The 22443-nt window shown below is 38.5% G+C and overlaps 1 protein-coding gene across 4 annotated transcripts in view; it reads left to right on the forward strand.

The window, feature by feature from the left end:
- Positions 1-22443, forward strand: part of septin9b (septin 9b) — a 234122-nt gene that overhangs the window by 76649 nt on the left and 135030 nt on the right. The window lies entirely within an intron of this gene.

The raw sequence follows: 22443 nt of genomic DNA on the forward strand, positions 1-22443 counted from the left end.
TTTCCCATTCTTGCTTGATGTACAGCTTAAGTTGTTCAACAGTCCGGGGGTCTCCGTTGTGGTATTTTACACTTCATAATGCGCCACACATTTTCAATGGGGGACAGGTCTGGACTACAGGCAGGCCAGTCTAGTACCCGCACTCTTTTACTATGAAGCCACGTTGATGTAACACGTGGTTTGGCATTGTCTTGCTGAAATAAGCAGGGGCGTCCATGGTAGCGTTGCTTGGATGGCAACATATGTTGCTCCAAAACCTGTATGTACCTTTCAGCATTAATGGCACCTTCACAGATGTGTAAGTTACCCATGTCTTGGGCACTAATACACCCCCATACCATCACAGATGCTGGCTTTTCAACTTTGCGCCTATAACAATCCGGATGGTTCTTTTCCTCTTTGGTCTGGAGGACACGACGTCCACAGTTTCCAAAAACAATTTGAAATGTGTACTCGTCAGACCACAGAACACTTTTCCACTTTGTATCAGTCCATCTTAGATGAGCTCAGGCCCAGCGAAGCCGACGGCGTTTCTGGGTGTTGTTGATAAACGGTTTTCGCCTTGCATAGGAGAGTTTTAACTTGCACTTACAGATGTAGCGACCAACTGTAGTTACTGACAGTGGGTTTTTGAAGTGTTCCTGAGCCCATGTGGTGATATTCTTTACACACTGATGTCGCTTGTTGATGCAGTACAGCCTGAGGGATCGAAGGTCACGGGCTTAGCTGCTTACGTGCAGTGATTTCTCCAGATTCTTGTTTTCAGTGGCAGGATCATTGACACAGATGATGAAGTTTCAGTGCTCAGTAGAGATGGAACACTTTTGAGGGGTTTAAGCACCTGGAGGACCTCACCTGCCACTCTCACATCATCATCAGACAGGGTGACATTTGTCTTCAGGGTGTTGTGGGTCAATGCAGAGTAGAAAGCTGCCTGCTGCTCCAACATATCATAAGTGGAGTTCCACCTCGTTGGGACATCATGTATGAGCAGGCAGCTTTAGCATTTCTTGCTTTGTCTTAAGCACATGAGCAGCTGTTGTGCTTGGGTGGAAGTAAGAAACCTTCCTGATCCTCCCAAAGAGGCGCTCCATCCTATTGACTGAGATTCCCTTCTGTGGTGCCAAATTCACTACATGTGCAAAGCACCTATCTGTGGTCCCAGTCCTGCCTCATTCTCTGTAATTATTTGATTTTTGGCATTATCACGTGTGACTGGGATATCTTTATCTTCCAGTCCTCCACTGCTTGTGTCAGTACCTGCGCAAGGTGACTCTCGTAGAGGGGGCGTGTCTTCTCATCTCCCAGTCTGCTGTGATGAAGTGAGCGCTTATAGTTCCGCTGGACGTCCACCCGTCTGTCATGAGCGCAACAGATGATGCTCGGGATAGTTCATCCACAACTTTTTTCTTCTCCTGCTCATAAAGATCTGGCACAATCTTATTGCTGAAGTGGGTGCGCGACGGGATGTCGTAACGTGGTTCAAGCACGTTCAGCATGTGTTTAAAACCCTCGTTTTGCACAACCGAGTCTGCACTTATAAACACACCGATTCAATGGCGGGGGCGTTCAAGCTCCTCCGTTACTCCGCTCGCCATGACCACGCTGTGTGTGGACTGAACGTGCCAACAACTTTTTTTCCCCACACCCACACCCACACACACATAGACCGCGCCTCTTTTCTTCTCTCCGGCTTGTGACAGAGGAAGATTCAGAAGAACGACACCGCAGCGCTTCTGTTTCTAGCCGATACTACATCAAAAGTAACGTAAAATAACGCAGTAACGCATCATGTAGTAACGGTAACTAAATTACTGAATAAAAAAAAATAACGCGTTAGATTACTAGTTACCGCCGAAACTAACGGCGTTACAGTAACGCGTTACTTTGTAACGCGTTAGTCCCAACACTGTTTATATCTAACACAATTTCCCAACTCATATGGAAACGGGGTTTGTAATTAAAAGCAAAAGCTGGCAGCCCAGTCGCCGGAATTTTACTGTAAAATGTATACATTTTTGTACAGCATATTACTGTATATAGAAAAACAGGTACCACAGTTTTAAAATGGAAAAAATAGGCGAGCGAGCTGCCAACTGTAAAATGTATAGTTGTTGTTTTTTCAGCAAACAATTGGATGGATAACTTGCTTTGAAATCATAAGTCAAGCAGAGATTGAAGTATTTCTTTATTTCAATAAAGATGTTTGGAATGTATGATAATATATTTGTCGGATTATTGGATACTACTGAATTTTAAAATATATACAATTGCATGCAGTACATGCATTTTTTTCTGTCAATATTAATGCATTTTGACGCATTATATTTTCAGGCTTTCGCGGTCCATATAAAATGGCATGCCCCCGGACCTTGAGTTTGACACCTGTGTACTAGAACCTCCTGGATGCCAATCTCGTTTGCAGTGGACATTTGGTTTTTGCACAACAGGGTTGTTTTCTTTAAAATGTACAGTATAATTCTGACAAAAACAAATAGACCAAAAACAGAGGACACTGGTTCTCAGGATGATATAGTATCCCTAAAGTTTGCGGTCTAAACAATTACACAACACTCCATTATGAAACTATATTATATTTATAGTAAATAATTCTATAACTTAGTAAAACATTTAATGAGTCCAAATTTCTCAGTTTTAATGTGCTCACGATTCAGATAGATTCTGATTTTTGAGGTGACGAAGAACCGATTCTCGATTCAACGTGATCCCTGTTTTAAACAGATTCTCGCAGTATACTATTTGGTATATACCTTATAATATCACCTTTTCATAACAAGTTACAGGATACAAATCTCCTCCTTTGGCTACTGACGAATGATGTATATGCACAGCGAGTAAGTGCAGAGATGGCCGAGAAAACTTCTTTAAAAACAATTTTTGAACATTTTCCAATCGATTCAGAACAGTAACGAATATGAATTATGATTGAGATGTGAATCTATTTATTAGCTTCATTTGATTAAGAATCGAATAACCCTAAAATGTTCTCAGTTATTAGTGATTGTTGTTTTAAATTAGGTTTTCAGTCGCCTAACACAATTGTAAATAAAAAAACATTTAGCATTAGCATATGTTGCTAACAATTTTCTTTGGTATGGAATTACTTACAGTAGGGAAGGGATTAATATGATCTCATTCCTGGGTGGATCTCACGTGAGAGAAAGGGGGATGGAGGGGACAATCCTTTTGCAATGCAGTCTGCTGAAAATTATGGAAAGCGCCACTCTACATAGCAACCGACGATGTGGCCAAAATTGGAATTGCCAAAAAAACCAACACATTTTAAGATATTTATCATTATACTGCCATGTGGCGGCTGAAGTGGATAGTGCACGCCCCAAATTCGTCACGTTTCAAGTGTCAGGTAAACCGCGACGAATGGGGCTATATGAATCGCCTTCTTACTGTATGCCATAGCAAAGCTTTTTCTAATAGGTAGCTGTTTTCTGAACTAAACAGACATCTTTGTGCGGTTATTACAGTGTAACCTTTAAAGTTGAACTCCCAAAAAGATGTATAGTTTGGAATTTTAACAAAATGTTTGGGAAAAGCATGCCTTCACAGTCCATATTGAACCAATGTCATTTGAGATGTTAGCATATTGTGCCATGGCCTAGCATCGCTGATATTACCACAGTTTAGTTTATTTTTAAATCGATATGCAATGTTAGGATTAAAAATTGCTGGTATCCTGGATTTGGATATTTCTAATTCTATTTTTATTTTGCTATAGCACAATAATAGTTTGTATAGAATTTAACATAACTTGATTTGTTCAACCAAAGGAATTTTCTTATAGTTCCCTTTGAAGAAATGTCTGATGTTAGCTTAGCTTACACATCCAACGGTAGCTAGCCTTTGCTCTGCATGCTCGTTATACAGCACTTTAACTTGATTAATTACCTTGATTTGGTGTTACATTACGTGGGTAAACAGTTTTATTTCTGTTTAACTATTTTTTAATAGGCATTTGGAGGGAAAAAGTAAAAACTTGTCAACTTTTTTTGTTTTTATTCAGTCATTGGTGGAGCTAAGGATAATATTTGAATATTGTTTTTAATATTGTTTTTAATATTGTTGTGCAGCACTTTGGAAACATTGTTGTTGTTTAAATGTGCTATATAAATAAAGTGGATTGGATTGGATTGGATTAGTGTTTGCTCAGTATGCTAGTTATACAACCCTTAAACTTGGTTTGCTGTTTCACTACATAGCCAAACGTTTTAATTTAACTTTATTTTAAGTTGTTTTTTGAAAGGTAATACTACATTTGGGGGGAAAAGTCCAATAATAACTTGTCATTTTTAGAAGTGGTATGTTTGAGTCCCAGCATTTCTACTTTGCGTCAGGTAACAACAGCACCCGTTTCCCCACACGAGGCTACTTACATGTCACAACAGTGCGAGTCCGCGCACATGTAGGGCTTTAGGGTGTGGCCACCTTACCTTTGACAAATGACCACCATTAGCACAGAGACAGTTTACAGCGCGACCCAATATGGTCACGTTTGACTCCTTATGACCAAGAAGGAGAAGGCCAGGCTTCTAAAGGAAAAGGAGTCATTCCAGTGACTAAATCCACTTCTTTTATTCAGTCAGGGAAAGAAAGCAACAAGTCACACAGCGTGAGTAAGTAAAAATAAGAGTCATCCAGTAACTTGCTATCAAAGAGACGACATAGAAGTTAAAAATAAACTTTTCGGAAGATGTGTACTAACAATCGCGACATGTCCCTCTTGTGTTTGTTGGAACAGCGTGACATGGTTTCCTTTTGTCATTGTTATTCTTTCTTCCTCCCCTACCTTTTTCCTTTTCCTTCTCCGGTCATGCTGGCTTCCTCCAGCTGCTTCGAAGCCATCGCTGTCTTTATCAATGGGAGTGTGTTATTGTGACCATTTATCTGCTATGCGCAACAACAAAACTATTTGAGAGCTGCAAAAAACTTATTTTTAGCATTTGTTTTTTACAAATCCATCTGGGAAAAACCAAACGGTTTGGATTAGTTGTGCCCAAACTACTGCCTCTGTCCAGTCAGCTATGTTGTTGTTGTTACACAGCTTTTTGTCTGGGGACGGGGGACGTGGCCCAAAATCCATATTACACTATGTAATCGATATATTCCTTGGCATTTAAATGAACCATTTCAAAACTAGAGAAAGCTCCTCTTTTGGCTACTGACGTACATTATGCGGTAATGCATTGTGTCATTTCCGGTTTTCCGACATGTACACTCTAGTGTTGTCCCGAAACCAATATTTTGGCACTTTTCGATACTTTTTTAAATACAGGGGGCCACAAAAAATTGCATTATTGCCTTTATTTTAACAAAAAATCTTAGGGTACATTAAACATATGTTTCTTATTGCAAGTTTGTCCTTAAATAAAATAGTGAACCTACAAGACAACTTGTCTTTTATTAGTAAGTAAACAAACAAAGGCTTCTAATTTAGTCTGCTGACATATGCTGTAACATATTGTGTCATTTATCATTCTATTATTTTGTTCTATCTACACTTCTGTTAAAATGTAATAATCACTTACTCTTCTCTTGTTTGATACTTAACATTAGTTTTGGATGATACAACAAATTTGGGTATCAATCCGATACCAAGTCGTTACAGGATCATTTATTGGTCATATTCAAAGTCCTCATGTGTCCAGGGACATATTTCCTGAGTTTATAAACCTAAAATACAATTTTTTTTAAACGAAAGAAGATGTTGTGATGCCCAAAAATATTGACGTAATCATAGTAGTTTCGACTAAATACGCTCCTGGATGTTAGGTGTAGATCCACCAATGGCGTTTGTTTACATTTTCACGCCGTTGAGCTACGGTGTGTAGTGAAGAGAAGGCCTAGCATCGCTGATATTACCACAGTTTAGTTTATTTTTAAAATCCGTATGCAATGTTAGGATTAAAAATTGCTGGTATCCTGGAATTGGATATTTCTAAATAGTTTTATTTTACTTCTTTGAAAAATATGCAATTCTATTTGTGAAAAAAGCCATAGACAATAGCACAATAATAGCTTGTATAGAATTTAACATAACTTTTGTTAAACACAACATAACAATTGTTATGTTGTGTTTAGCTATTCCTCATCCTGCAGGGATGATATTTGTAAGAAACTCACTTTATTTGTCGCCATGGAGGCGAGAATTAGTGATTTAAAAGTAGCTAAAACACCGCCAACTGGGGCTGGACATTAGCCGCAAGCTAGCTAGCCATGTCTTAAAGCACCTCTTTCTGAAGGCGTTTCAGTGTTATAACTTCACCTGTATCGTTAATTTTTAAGCCAAAATGTGTCCGTTTTCCCTTTTCTGTCTACACACTGTGTCTGCTTGTAAGTACTCCGTGATTATGCGCTGCCGAACATGCTCGCCTGCTCGTAAACCAGCAATGACACGGCGTGACGATGACGTGGGCACAGGGGGTTGGCGTACCGGTACTTTTCAGAGGCGGTATAGTACCGACTATGATTAATTAGTATCGCGGTACTATATTAATACCAGTATACAGTACAACCCTAGTAGACTCAATGTATTTGTTCTGTGTAGTTGTGTTTTTTTCTCCCATAGTCAAGATTCTCATGAATTAGTTTCTTGTTCATAGAATGCCATCACAGCTCGACTTTTGTTATAGAGTAGTAAGCACTTACTCCTCTGTTGCTGATACTGGAAGGGGCTGTTTGTTACTTCCTCACAATTACCGGTACATTTTTAAACAAAAAAATACACAAATCCCAAAACCAGTGAAGTTGGCACGTTGTGTAAATCATAAATAAAAACAGAATACAATGATTTGCAAATCCTTTTCAACTTATATTCAATTGAATAGACTGCAAAGAACGTTCGAACTGAGAAACTTAATTTTTTTTTGCAAATGGCAGCAACACATTGCAAAAAAGTTGGCACAGGGGCATTTTTACCACTGTGTTACATGGCCTTTCCTTTTAACAACACTCAGTAAACGTTTGGGAACTGAGGAGACCAATTTTTGAAGCTTTTCAGGTGGAATTATTTCCCATTCTTGCTTGATGTACAGCTTAAGTTGTTCAATGTTGTCATATTTTACGCTTCATATTGTGCTACACATTTTCAATGGGAGACAGGTCTGGACTACAGACAGGCCAGTCTAGTACCCGCACTCTTTTACTATGAATCCACGCTGTTGTTAACACGTGACTTGGCATTGTCTTGCTGAAATAAGCAGGGGCGTCCATGATAATGTTGCTCGGATGGCAACATATGTTGCTCCAAAACCTGTATGTACCTTTCAGCATTAATGATGCCTTTACAGATGTGTAAGTTACCCATGCCTTGGGCACTAATACACCCCCATACCATCACAGATGCTGGCTTTTCAACTTTGCGCATATTACAATCCGGATGTTTATTTTCCTCTTTGTTCCGGAGGACACAACATCCACAGTTTCCAAAAACAATTTGAAATGTGGACTCGTCAGACCACAGAACACTTTTCCACTTTGCATCAGTCCATCTTAGATGAGCTCAGGCCTAGTGAAGCCAGCGGCGTTTCTGGATGTTGTTGATAAATGGCTTTCGCTTTGCATAGGAGAGTTTTAACTTGCGCTTACAGTTCCTTTACACACTGATGTTGGTTTTTGATGCCGTACCGCCCGAGGGATCGAAGGTCCGTAATATCATCACTTACGTGCGGTAATTTCTCCAGATTCTCTGAACCTTTTGATGATATTACGGACCATTTATTTGTCAAAAACTATCAAAAATACTACAATTATGTAGACATGAATGTTGCATTTATAAAGAGCATAATAGATTTAGTTATCGAACCATTATACATTTCTAATTCATCATTCATGAAAGGGATATTTTCAGATCATATGAAAATTGCTAAAGTAATACCACTTTACAAAGGTGGAAACAAACACGATTACTCGAATTACAGACAAATATTACTGCTGCCACAGTTCTCAAAGATCTCAGAGAAATTGTTTGCTTTCAGGTGAAATTAATGTATTAATAGATATTACATTTAGTATAGTATAGTGCAGTGTTTTTCAACCTTTTTTGAGGACAGGCACATTTTTTTCATTTAAAAATACGGAGGCACACCACCAGCAGAAAATGATACTCCACCAGGTCGTCGTGCCTTATTTTGAGTTTGTTGGTGTTTTCCTGTGCTTTCGTTCTTGTCTTGCGCTTTTATTTTGGTGGCCCTTCCTGTTTTTTGTTTTTTTCCTGTAGCAGTTTCATGTCTTTCTTTGAGTGCTATTCCACGCACCTGCTTAGTGTTAGCAAGCAAGGATATTTAAGTTGTTGCTATCCTTCTTTGTGTGGACAGTGGTGAAGCTGTATATTTATTTGCACTTAAATTATATTGACACTTTAGTTATCAAACATTTGCATTGTTAATTTAGTTTATTCATTTTAGCAGCTATGTCATGTACGGATATACTTTGTGGACGCTGTAAGTTTTTGCTGTCGTCCAGCATTCTGTCTCTGTTAACTTTGTAGCCAGTTCAGTTTTACTTTCGTTTTGCATAGCCATTGCCTTTTCCTTTCCCTTTCGTTCATTTTTGGTTTAAGCATTACATACCTTTTTACCTGCATGCTGCCCCCCGCTGTGGTCTGCATATTGGGATCACAACAAACCATCCTCGTCTCAACCGACACATTTCGACTTTTACAAAGCAATTAACTACCTGCTGCCACCTACTGATATGGAGTATTAGGTGGTTACCCTGCCGAGTTTTAAACAGCACAGACACTAAGCAACGGCACATTATTTGCAGATTATAATTATTGATTTGCAAAAAATATTTTTTGGACCAATTAGGTGAAGTTGCATAATTTCCCACGGCACACCAGACAAAAAACTCACGGCACAGTGGATGGAAAAACACTGGTATAGTGTATAACTTATAATCAATATGGGTTTTGTCCCAATTACTCAACAAAAACAACAATAATTGATGTGGTTGAAGAAATTTTAACTGCAATAGATAGAAAACAATATTTAGTAAGTATTTTCACAGATCTTCAAAATCGTTTGATACGCTCGATCATAAGTTATTATTGGACAAACTGTACAAATATGGATTAAGAGGAATGGCTCATGAGTGGGTCAGAAGTTACCTGAAGGACAGAAAACCATTTGTGGAAGTTACCAATAGGAAATCTGCCTTACATAATATTAGTTGTGGAGTACCACAAGGATCAGTCTTTGGACCAATACTGTTTCTCGTGTAAGTCAATGATATTACCATGGTTTCCAAACTGTTTAACTTGCGGATAACACAACCTTATTTTATTCAGGACAAAATGTGTTAGAAGTGGTTGAAAATTAATTCATCAGTATTAAAAGATAGTTTGATGTGAATAGATTATCCTTGAATAATAGTAAATCAACATTTATGATTTTTTGCAGTAGTAGGAAAAGTGTGGATGGCTCATTATATGTGGAAGGAGTTGAGATCCAAAGAACACAAGAGATTACGTTTTTGGGTGTTATGATTGATGAACATTTGTCAACGAAATTTACATATACTATAAATTATACAAAGGCTAAAGTATCTAAAACTATTGCTATTTTACACCAAGTAAAGGAATTGCTAAATCAAAAAGCATTGTATTGAATTGTAGGGTAGTGCCTGTAAAATATATTTAAATCCAATCTTTCTTCTGCGGAAAAGATCCGTAAGAATCAATCCTGGAAATGCATACAGAGAACCCACAAACCCAATATTCAAACAGTTAAATTTATTAACATTTCATGAACTGGCAGAGTATAATATCCTAAAAATCATAAAACAATGCAACAATTCCACCAAAAAACAATTTAAAATGTATTTTTAAAAGAGAAAGTAATTCTAATCTAAAAGGAAATTAGATTTTTAATAAATCTACATTTAGAACAGTGATAATGGAAATAAGTATTTCAATCAGAGGGGTTAGTTTGATAGTGGAATAAAACAACGTAAGTCACTGTCCATCCATCCATCCATTTTCTACCGCTTATTCCCTTAGGGGTCGCGGGGGGCGCTGGAGCCTACCCGCCTTCCGCCCGATTGTAAGTCACTGTATGTATTAAAAAAAAAATCATGATGATGAAAAGATATGACTGAGTAGAATTATTTCTTCATTATTGGTTTAAATCTTGTAAAATGAAAATATGACTTTGTAGTCGCCAACATAGAAAGTCAATTGTTGTAGTTGTGAAAATAGAGGGCAGATATTATATATTTTTAACTTCTTTCTGCTCTTTTTGATTAATGTTTTTACTTTAATGTTTTGTTTATTAACTTTTTTTAATTTTATTTCTTTGTTTGATTTTTTATGAATGAAATAAATAAATAAACTGAACTGAACTAAACAATGTTGTTCATTAATATTTTGTTTCCTTTTAAAAAGGTGTACAATAAAAAGCTTCCTTTTTAACATATGCCTGGTCCTCTCTGCGTAAAAGGAAATATGATATACAACAATAAAAATCTCTAAACTAGGCAACATGTATGTAGTTTGAATAGTGCAACCCTATACCGGTCCTTTTTATTTTGTTTGAAACTCCAGTCTCTTTTGACGATTTGACTTACTTATTTGTGAAAAATAATAATGAAATTGCCATTATTATTTTGTGTCATAATGAGTACATCCAAGCACCAGGAACCTATTTTACAGCTTTCTGAAATATTGTGTGAGTGTGTGTTGTGCGTGTCTACGGATCTGAATTCTAGCAGTGATTTAGGGATTCATGTTACTTTATTGACCTGACACCCAATTTACCTTGCATGTCCTTTGTGGGTGTCAGATGGAAGCTGAGAAAGAGCACAGTGCTGCTTGTTAGCCTGAGTTCGGCCCCAAACATCAACAGTGAACTGAGGGAGTGCGTGTTTTTGGTTGTGTATCATCAAGGATTTGTCTGACGAAGCAAAATACCTTTGGGTGAAATTTGATGGTCTGGCCTTGTGTTGTCAAAAAGCTTGTCAAATGTTGGAATTTTTCTGGTTTTCACCACATAGACCTTCATCTGGCATCACTCTTAACACCAGAACCTCCATTATGCATCAGCTTGCTTTATATAAACAGTTAGGAAGTGAATGTATTCAACACTTTGATGCATACATCTAGAATTACAGCTATTAGGAATTCAAGGTTAGTACGGACCATTATTCACCTTGTTTTTGAACTTTCTCCATTTTATTATGTGTTTGTGATACACGTCCTAGTTTGATCTACTCTTGTTTTCTTTTCAAGTCAAGTCTGTTTGATGTCAACCAAAGCGTTACCTTCACTTTCACCACTTCTGTGTAATGTAGCGTTGTGTCGAAAATCAGAATTATGTTGAGAGGGCGGGTTTATCTAGTTCAGGCCTGGGCAGTTATTTTGACTCGGGGGCCACATTTAGAGAAAAAAATGTGTCTGGGGGCCGGTATTTCTATTTTTAGGGACACTAATACAAAACCTCACAATAATGTCTGATTGAATGCTAAAAACGTTATGACAGACTTCCTTAAAAAAACGTAATGGAATTGTACATGTTTCTATGAACGATAAAACACTGTATATTGACAAAATATGAATGTCACACCCCCTTTCGATCAACATATTTTACAATCAAGTGAAACGCAACAAAAATGCAACAAACAGTGAAATATGAAAGTGAAGGGTACAAAATAAACCCCACCTACAATCTGATATATCTGATAAATCACTAAGCTTTAGAACTTTGTTGTGAAAATCTCCTTCCGCGTCTGTGGAAACGCTTCCCGCCCACACTGCTTGGTGCCTCGTCTGAGCTGCTGTGACGTAGATTACCATAGTAACTAATTAGATTACCATAGTAACTAATTAGATTACCATAGTAACTGGTATATCATCCAGAAGCGCAGATTCCAACCATTAAAATACTTTGTTTACCGTATTTTTCAGACTATAAGTCGCAGTTTTTTTCATAGTTTGTCGGGGTTGCGACTTATACTCAGGAGCGACTTATGTGTGAAATTATTAACACATTACCGTAAAATATCAAATAATATTATTTATCTCATTCACGTAAGAGACTAGACCAGGGGTCGGCAACCCGCGGCTCTAGAGCCGCATGCGGCTCTTTAGCGCCGCCCTAGTGGCTCTCTGGAGCTTTTTAAAAAATATATGAAAAATGGAAAAAGATGAGGGGGGAAAAATATATTTTTTGTTTTAATATGGTTTCTATAGGAGGACAAACATAACACAAACCTCCCTAATTGTTATGAAGCACACTGTTTATATTAAACATGCTTCACTGATTCGAGTATTTGGTGAGCGCCGTTTTGTCCTACTAATTTTGGCGGTCCTTGAACTCACCGTAGTTTGTTTACATGTATAACTTTCTCCGACTTTCTAGGACGTATTTTATGCCACTTCTTTTTCTGTCTCATTTTGTCCACCAAACGTTTAACGTTGTGCATGAATGCGCAAAGGTGAGTTTTGCTGATGTTATTGACTTTTTGGAGTGCTAATCGGGCATAAATAAAGTTGATTTGATTTGATTTGATATTTGGTCACTGCATGACTGAAAGCTAATCGATGCTAACATGCTATTTAGGCTAGCTATATGTACATATTGCATCATTATGCCTCATTTGTAGCTATATTTGAGCTCATTTAGTTTCCTTTAAATCCTCTTAATTAAATCTATATCTCATGACACACTATCTGTATGTAATATGGATTTTAATTTTTTGCGGCTCCAAACATATTTGTTTTTGTATTTTTGGTCCAATATGGCTCTTTCAACATTTTGGGTTGCCGACCCCTGGACTAGACGTATAAGATTTAATCGGATTTAGCGATTTGGAGTGACAGATTGTTTGGTAAACGTATAGCATGTTCTATATGTTATAGTTATTTGAATGACTCTTACCATTATATGTTACGTTAACATACCAGGCACGTTCTCAGTTGGTTATTTATGCCTCATATAACGTACACTTATTCAGCCTGTTGTTCAGTATTCTTTATTTATTTTAAATTGCCCTTTCAAATGTCTATTCTTGGTGTTGGGTTTTATCAAATAAATTTCCCCCAAAAATGCGACTTATACTCTAGTGCGACTTATATATGTTTTTTTCCTTCTTTATTATGCATTTTCGGCCGGTGCGACTTATACTGCGGAGCGACTTATACTCCAAAAAATACGGTAGTTCAAGACTTACGGTCATTAGAAAACATGACTGCACATCATAATGGCAGCTACAGTTTACATCTTAAAGATATAAAAAAAATATTTGGGAATGTCTGGCGGGCCAGATTGAAAAGCTTAACGGGCCACATAATTTGCCCAGGTCTGATCTAGTTAGAGGAATTAGGTATTTTATCATGTCCAAGGTCATGAAAATCTTCAACGTCAAAAGCAACTGTTTGAGCGCCTTTTCAGATGAGGTGCTGACATTCTTTAAACATTAACTACTTATGCTCTAATCAATATTAATACAGCTTTTTCACAAGGATAGCAATGTTAGGGGAAACAGTGTTTCACAACAATGCTGTTACGAACTACTATTTTACTACTATTGAATCATCTAATAATTACTTTTACGTACGTTACAACGCATTTGCCGATGCGTTTGCTGTAACGTGGCACACTACTTGTTGGTTGTATGTCAACAAGACACCGTCAAAAACACAACAAGTTCAATGCAGGAAATATATGAATGTAACAACCAGCACCGCACTAAAATTAACTCGATATTAAATAGGAAGAGCCAACATCACACAGCAAACAACATGTACGCTAAGTACACGCGCACACATACACACAAATCAATTAATCAATCAATCAATGTTTATTTATATAGCCCTAAATCACAAGTGTCTCAAAGGGCTGCACAAGCCACAACGACATCCTCTGTACAAAGCCCACATAAGGGCAAGGAAAAACTCACCCCAGTGGGACGTCGATGTGAATGACTATGAGAAACCTTGGAGAGGACCGCATATGTGGGTAACCCCCCCCCGCCCCCAGGGGAGACCGAATGCAATGGATGTCGAGTGGGTCTGACATAATATTGTGAGAGTCCAGTCCATAGTGGATCCAACATAATAGTGAGAGTCCAGTCCATAGTGGATCTAACATAATAGTAAGAGTCCAGTCCATAGTGGATCCAACATAATAGTGAGAGTCCAGTCCATAGTGGATCTAACATAATAGTAAGAGTCCAGTCCATAGTGGGGCCAGCAGGACACCATCCCGAGCGGACACAGGTCAAACCTCCTACTACTACTACGAGGGAATAATGAACAACAAATCAATGATTGAGGTGACAAACTCGCAAATCATACAATACCTTGATTGTGGACAAGGATAAAAGACACCTATCAAAGCTCTTTATTAACGAGCACTAACACAATCAAGTTAAAAGATTCAACATAGATGCAGTCATTGCCGGCAAACTGCTTGAATACGCTTTTGCTGACGTCACTTGGCAACAGCCACCACCTTTAAAAGGCACACACACACACACGCACGCACGCACGCACGCACGCACGCACGCACGCACGCACGCACGCACGCACGCACGCACGCACGCACGCACTGCAATCATGAAAAGTCTCTCAACAGTGCCAGCAGTTTTTTTTTAAAGTAATGCATTAATTAATTTGTTAAAAAATAATTTTGTTAAATTCTATTACTTTGTTAGTAAAGTAAATATAATTCACTACTTTTTAAAAAAAAACACTGCGTGGCGCAGTTGGGAGAGTGGCCGTGCCAGCAACCTGAGGGTTCCTGGTTCAATCCCCACCTTCTACCAACCTCGTCACGTTTGTTGTGTCCTTGAACAAGACACTTTACTCTTGCTCCTGATGGGTCGTGGTTAGTGCCTTGCATGGCAGCTCCCGCCATCAGTGTGTGAATGGGTGAATGTGGAAATAGTGTCAAAGCGCTTTGAGTACCTTGAAGGTAGAAAAGCGCTATACAAGTATAACCCATTTACCATTTATTTACTTTGTTTGCAAAAGTCCACCTTATTTTCTTTTAGTTTTGGCGTATCAGCAGCTTTGTGATATTGTTTTGCAAATTGTTCCAGCCCACCAGAGTTGTGCCTCGTTGTAGAAAGATAGCAGAGACAAGCACTTTTCTGTATATAAAAAAAAATGGTGTCACATTTACAATAAAAACATGACACATGCTGTACAAAGTCATGATGTACAGTACATTTTTCTGCAAACGAGTTAGTAAGTTAGCAACGTAACTCCAAAAGTTATGGGTGGATTTTCAGGAAATGTCAGATATTGGGCAAGGAACAACTCATTCGATTTTAAGCCCTGTTCAGGATCCTTTCTACTACGTTACCTTACGTCTACGTTTCTGTAGTGTGTGTATGCTAGCAGCCCTGCAGAGACAAAGACAGTGACTGGTGAATGATTGACAACTTGGTAGGGATGATGTTTGATAAGAAATTATCGAGTTCGAGCCCATTATCGAATCCTCTTATCGAACCGATTCCTTATCGATTCTCTCATCGAATCCACATAGGTTGTTGTATATGGAGAAAAACACAATATTTGGTTTAACAAAACCTCACTTTTATTTTATAAGAAAAAAATAAAATAAAATAAAAAAATAAATATTGACTGTTAAACCCCTTAAAAAATAAAATATTGACTGTTACCCAAAGTAATATTAAGTAATATTAATATACCCAAAGTATATTAAGTGGGATTTTTCAGAAAAACAAATATATACAGTAACACAAAAACAACCTGTCTCTGTGATCACTATAGGTGTATAAATAATAATATAGTGTTAAATAAAATCAGTCCCTTGGGCACAAAACTGAAAATAATACAGCTCTCCAAAAAAGTGCACTTCTGCTGCTATTGGAACATACTAACTCCACACACTATGACACTAAGAACACCACAGTCATCAATCAACAATTATTCCCCCCTTACATGAGAGCGAAGCCTGGCAATAATTGCATATTGCCTGTTTTGCCCTCACTATACGTGTTGAGGTTATACAGCTTGGCAGACCGCTAACAAACAATCCAAAGCAGATTAATCCATTTCGGCTCTTTATTGTTGTTGATCTTGCTTGGTCTTTTCCTATCTTTACTTTTGTCTTGCACTGGACTGTTAATTTTTTTTTTTTACTGAAATACACACAATGACAAATGTATAAGCTATGTGATTCAATTAACATACTGAAATGTAATACACAATATGTAAATATTAGCTTCACACACATATACAGTACTATCATCAAACAAATCTTCTGAGTGTTGAAACTATTTCGATGGTGGAAATGCACGACTGGCAGCCATTTTAAGTCCTCAAAACATCCATTGAAACAGTGCACAAAAATCGTTTTTCAATAAACATCTTAGTATCAAACTTAAACACTTTCCACCTTAATATTGAATTACATAAACAAGTTAAACAGTTTACTTACAGACTTATCTTTTCCAAGGCTTGTAAGAGCTAACACAACTTGTCTACTTCTCAATTGTCTCAACCCGGAAGTGCCCAAACTATTGACACGTAGTATTTTCATATCGCCACAAGGTGTCAGTAAGAGTCTACAATCAAATGGGCATAACATTGCAGGTCCCACAGGGCATTGCCTGTACGTGGGAAGGGATTCGTTCCCAGGGATTCGAATAAAGAACCAACTCTTTTTCTTTACTATAGTGGCCTCGATAACGGGAACCGGTTCTCAAAAAGGGATTTGAGTCCATGGAATCGGTTCTTTTCTTATCGAACAACCGGGAGAACCGATTTCGAACATCATCCCTACAACTTAGAGTGTCTGTTTCTTTTATTCCGCTATAAAAAGTTAAAGAAGTTATTGGCAGATATGTATTTAACATTCAGGAAATGTCCACAATAGGATAAGGAACAAGTGATTACATTTTGGGGTTCATTCAGATCAGCGTCTTTATTCATGGATTTTTTTTTACTATTGTAGGTAGAGCCTGGTGGAGGTCTTCCCTCTTCGAGTGCTTTTTTATTTTATGTTATCATTCTTCTTCTTTTTTTTCTCATCATAACAGGTGAGGTCCCCTGACTGCACATCCCTGGAATAAATGACTGTTTAGTTGTTTGGATGATTGGTGCTCATAAACAGGTTGTTGGTCAAACTATGGCCAATTAAAGGGGAACTGCACTTTTTGGGGGGAAATTTGCCTATCGTTCACAATCATTATGAGAGAAAAGAAGACAAAAGGTTTTTAGTTGTTTTCACTTTCTAACATATACAAATCAGCTCGTACTTGGTGGCTAGCAATGCAGCTAATGGGAGCTATGAAATCTACCTCTAAATTACTTCAAAAATGCATTCAACACCCGTCAACAATACTTCATTTGGAATCTGAGCCGAGGATGTCGTTGTGGTTTGTGCTGCCCTTTGAGACACTTGTGACTAAAGGCTATATAAATAAACTTTGATTGCTATATAGATAAACTTTGATTGATTGATTCATTTACGTTCTGTAACCTGTATAATAACCAAAATGTAGCTACATTGTTATTGTAAGAGCAAACCCTAAAGAACTATTTTTCTAACGTAGTAACACGTCGCCTTTTTTCGGTATTAGCTGTAAAATCTAACTACGGACAGAGATAACCTAGCTTCTACGTCACCACGCAACTCGTTTGAGTTTGTACAGCACAACACAATGCGATAAGACAATAATCTGTACTGACTTAAAAACATGAACAATCATATTACAGTATCTGTAAAGTATTAGCTCACATTTCATGTTTTATTTGTACACAACTGAGTTAACCAGACAGCGTTTTGTACTGTAGTTGTAAAAATACGCATGACGTGTGCTGCGTGTATCATGATCAATATTAAAGTGATTCACTCCACGGTCTGTTTGGTCCAGGTGGCCGGGGACGTTTTTTCCAACGTTTTTGGGTAAGCACACCATTTAGGTCAAAATACCATGGCTTCAAATTCCACATGTTGCAGCTTTGAGTGACTTTCACCTCACTCTCTCGACTTCTGTCTGCTCCAACGTCTCACTCTTCCTTTTGTGCTCGCAGTAGTTCATTCTTCATATATTTAGCTTCAAAAAGATAAGGTTGTGAATCCTGATTTGTCCAACAACAGCCGTCTTTGTTGTTTGTTATGTGTCTGCCATGATTAAAACACACACGCCTTGTTTTCGGAAGTGCACTGCTATGGAAACGGAAAAATAAATGCGCAGAAGAACTACCGTATTTTTCGGACTATAAATCGCAGTTTTTTTCATAGTTTGGCCGGGGGTGCGACTTATACTCAGGAGCGACTTATGTGTGAAATTATTAACACATTACCGTAAAATATCAAATAATATTATTTAGCTCATTCACGTAAGAGACTAGACGTATAAGATTTCATGGGATTTAGCGATTAGGAGTGACAGATTGTTTGGTAAACGTATAGCATGTTCTATATGTTGTAGTTATTTGAATGACTCTTACCATAATATGTTACGTTAACATACCAGTCACGTTCTCAGTTGGTTATTTATGCCTCATATAACGTACACTTATTCTGCCTGTTGTTCACTATTCTTTATTTATTTTAAATTGCCTTTCAAATGTCTATTCTTGGTGTTGGGTTCTATCAAATAAATTTCCCCCAAAAATAAGACTTATACTCCAGTGCGACTTATATATGTTTTTTTCCTTCTTTATTATGCATTTTCGGCAGGTGCGACTTATACTCCGGTGCGACTTATACTCTGAAAAATACGGTAGTTCCGGCAGTGGTTAAAGTTAAAGTACCAATGATTGTCACACACACACTAGGTGTGGCGAAATTATTCTCTGCATTTGACCTATCACCCTTGATCACCCCCTGGGAGGTGAGGGTAGCAGAGGGCAGCAGCGGTGGCCGCGCCCGGGAATCATTTTTGGTGATTTAAACCCCAATTCCAACCCTTGATGCCGAGTGCCAAGCAGGGAGGTAATGGGTCCCATTTCTATAGTCTTTGGTATGACTCGGCCGGGGTTTGAACTCCCAACCTAAAATGACCAAATAAATTAAATATTGTACATATTACATATTGTTATGAACGTGTTTGTTACTACATTATATATATACTTGCAGTCTGTATATAAAACGTTGCTGGAGGGTTTTGAAGTTGTTTTGGAGGGCTTTGAAGGCTACAACGGTGACTCTCATTAGCCACATCACCGAAGCATTTTTATCATCATTAAAATAATTTAAAAAAAAGGACATGTGTCTTCTTGTCTCTCATAATGATTGTGAACGATAAGCTCAATTCCAAAAGACGTGCAGTTCCCCTTTAAGTTTTTTAATCCGGCCTGCAAAATTTTTCCAGATAATGTTTTTAAACCTTTAACATCCAAACTGTAGCCGGCGATAGGATTTGCAAAGCTATTTTCAACTTACAGTAAGTCTTGAAAGATGGAAATAATTCCAATGGTTTTTGAAACTTTAGACTCTTCACTTTCCAGTGATATACAGGTCCTTACAGTAATCATTCGGACTGTGTCACGTTAGCGCTGAGAAAGACGAGGCTTTTATTCAAAGCAGAGTGGGTGGTGCAGAGAGAAACAAGCTTTCTACCACCAAAGTCTGCAGAAAAGTTATATTTTACAGGACATTTGGGTACTGTGGCTCCATGTTTCTTGTCACTTTTTTGTAAAGGGAGGAAAACAAGGATGAATGGTCACATACATGATCTTTTTCATGTAAATTCTGAGTGTCTTGTCTAGAAAGAAAACAGTAAAACACATTTTTAGTAGGTCTATCTTTAAACTCTGGTCTGGTATAACACTTGTACATGCAGTAATGCAAAACACCTGCCAAATGTAAGTAGTATTGGGGAAAAAGTGACCTAAGCACACTTTTACAGCTGAAATAAAACTAAATGTATTAAACATAATTTTTGCTGAAAACTGACCACGTTTTAAAAACCAATCAGTTGATTTAAAATAGAGAAACTAAAGTACAGTGCCCATTTTTTTTTTGTGCATCAGGGCTAAAATGATATCACCTTGTTTTCTGTTCCCTGCTTGGGATGTCCTTGAGAGGACGCGATGACGCAGATGATAAAGCGGGAGTCTAACCCAACACCTGGGGCGTATTACAACAAATAACCATGAAGCATAGTTACAGCACGACCGCCTCCATCTTTGTTTTTGCAGTGCCAATACGCCAGAGCTTTATTGTCAGTGCTGATATTATTTCCCACGTCAGACGGAGTGGACACAGGGCAGTGGTACAGTGCATCCGGGAAGTATGCACAGCGCTTTATTTTTCCACATTTTATTATGTCACAGCCTTATTCCAAAATAGAATAAATACATTTGTGCACTCATATATACTATACATAATACCCCATAATGACAATGTGAAAAGTTTTTTTTTTTCAAAATATCCTTGCATATTTATTAAAAATTAAAAAAACACAAGTACATAATTATTCTAAGCATTTGCTCAATACTTTGTTAATGCACCTTTGGCAGCATTACAGCCTCAAGTTTTTTGAATACAATGCCACAAGCTTGGCACACCTATCTTTGGGCAGTTTCACCCATTCCTCTTTGCAGCACCTCTCAAGCTTCATCAGTCTGGATGTGAATCATTGGTTTTCATTTGGAACATCTCTGCGCTGCTGACCCGTCTCCGCTCGGGATGGTGTCCTGCTGGCCCCACTATGGACTGGACCCTTACTATTATGTTGGATCCAGTATGGACTGGACTCTCACAATATTATGTCAGACCCACTCGACATCCATTGCATTCGGTCTCCCCTAGAGGGGGAGGGGTTACCCACATATGCGGTCCTCTCCAAGGTTTCTCATAGTCATTCACATCGACGTCCCACTGGGGTGAGTTTTTCCTTGCCCTTATGTGGGCTTTGTACCGAGGATGTCGTTGTGGCTTGTGCAGCCCTTTGAGACACTTGTGATTTAGGGCTATATAAATAAACATTGATTGATTGATTGATTGATTTAGGATGAAATACAAAGGTCTTGAGTAGTCCTGAGTTCAATCGCGGGCTCGGGATCTTTCTATGTGGAGTTTGCATGTTCTCCCCGTGACTGCGTGGGTTCCCTCCGGGTACTTCAGCTTCCTCCCACCTCCAAAGACATGCACCTGGGGATAGGTTGATTGGCAACACTAAATGGTCCCTAGTGTGTGAATGTGAGTGTGAATGTTGTCTGTCTATCTGTGTTGGCCGTGCGATGAGGTAGCGACTTGTCCAGGGTGTACACCGTCTACCGCCCGAATGCAGCTGAGATAGGCTCTAGCACCCCCCGCCACCCCAAAAGGGACAAGCGGTAGAAATTAAATAGATGGATGTCTCTGTACATTGCTGCATTATCCTGTTTAACGTCCCAGTTCCTGCCGCTGAAAAACAAACCCACAGCATGATGCTTCCATCACCATGTTTCACTGTAGGGATGGTATTGGCCTGGTGATGAGCGGTGCCTGGTTTCCTCCAAACATGATGCCTGGCATCCGAGTTCAATCTTTGTCTCATCAGACAAGAGAATTTAGTTTCTCATGGTCTAAGAGTCTTTCAAGTGTATTTTGGCAAACTTTTAAGGACAAAATGGTTCCCGTCTGGCCACTATACCGTACAGGCCTGATTGGTAGTTTGCTGCAGAGATGGTTGTCCTTCTGGAAGGTTCTCCTGTCTTCACAGAAGAATTCTGTAGCTCCGACAGAGTGACCATCGGGTTGTCGGTCCCCTCCCTGACTAGACTAAGATGAATGCAGCAATGTACAGAGACATCCTGGATGAAAACCAACGCTTCCCGTCCGACCTGATGGAGCTTGAGAGGTGCTGCAAAGGGGAATAGGCGAAACTGCCCAAAGATAGGTGTGCCAAGCTTGTGGCATCATATTCAAAAAGACTTGAGGCTGTAATTGCTGCCAAAGATGCATCAACAAAGTATTGCATAAGGGCTACTTATGTACATGTGATAGTTTTGTTTTTAGTTTGAATAAATTTGCAAAAATAAAAATAAACTTTTAACATTGTCAGTATGGTGTATTGTGTGTAAAATTTTGAGGACATAAATAGTTTTTTTATTTTTATTTTTTTCCCATTTTAACATAACATAACATAACAAAATGTGGAAAAGGTGAAGCGTTGTGAATACTTTCCGGAAGCACTGTAGGTCGTCCAATGCGGTCAAGGGTCTCCTGGACCTTCTGTGGACTGGACCTCTCCATTCTAGCTCATAGTCTGGGAATGCTGTTTCACCGGGAAGAATACTCCCTCATCTGTCTGTCATTCCCACACTCGCACACGAATACTTGATAACTCTGTTCTTGTAATAGTCACGCTTGATGCATGATTGGAGACCGATTGTGTTGTTTATTTCGCCGACCGCACGAAAACGCCTTCGGGAAGATACTGCAGAAGTTGACTGATTGCCTAAGAGATGCTCTGAATGCTTATATTTCCCATTCCTTATATTCC

The sequence above is a fragment of the Nerophis lumbriciformis genome, linkage group LG25, assembly GCF_033978685.3.
Source record: "Nerophis lumbriciformis linkage group LG25, RoL_Nlum_v2.1, whole genome shotgun sequence".
Classification (NCBI taxonomy): Eukaryota; Metazoa; Chordata; class Actinopteri; order Syngnathiformes; family Syngnathidae; genus Nerophis; species Nerophis lumbriciformis.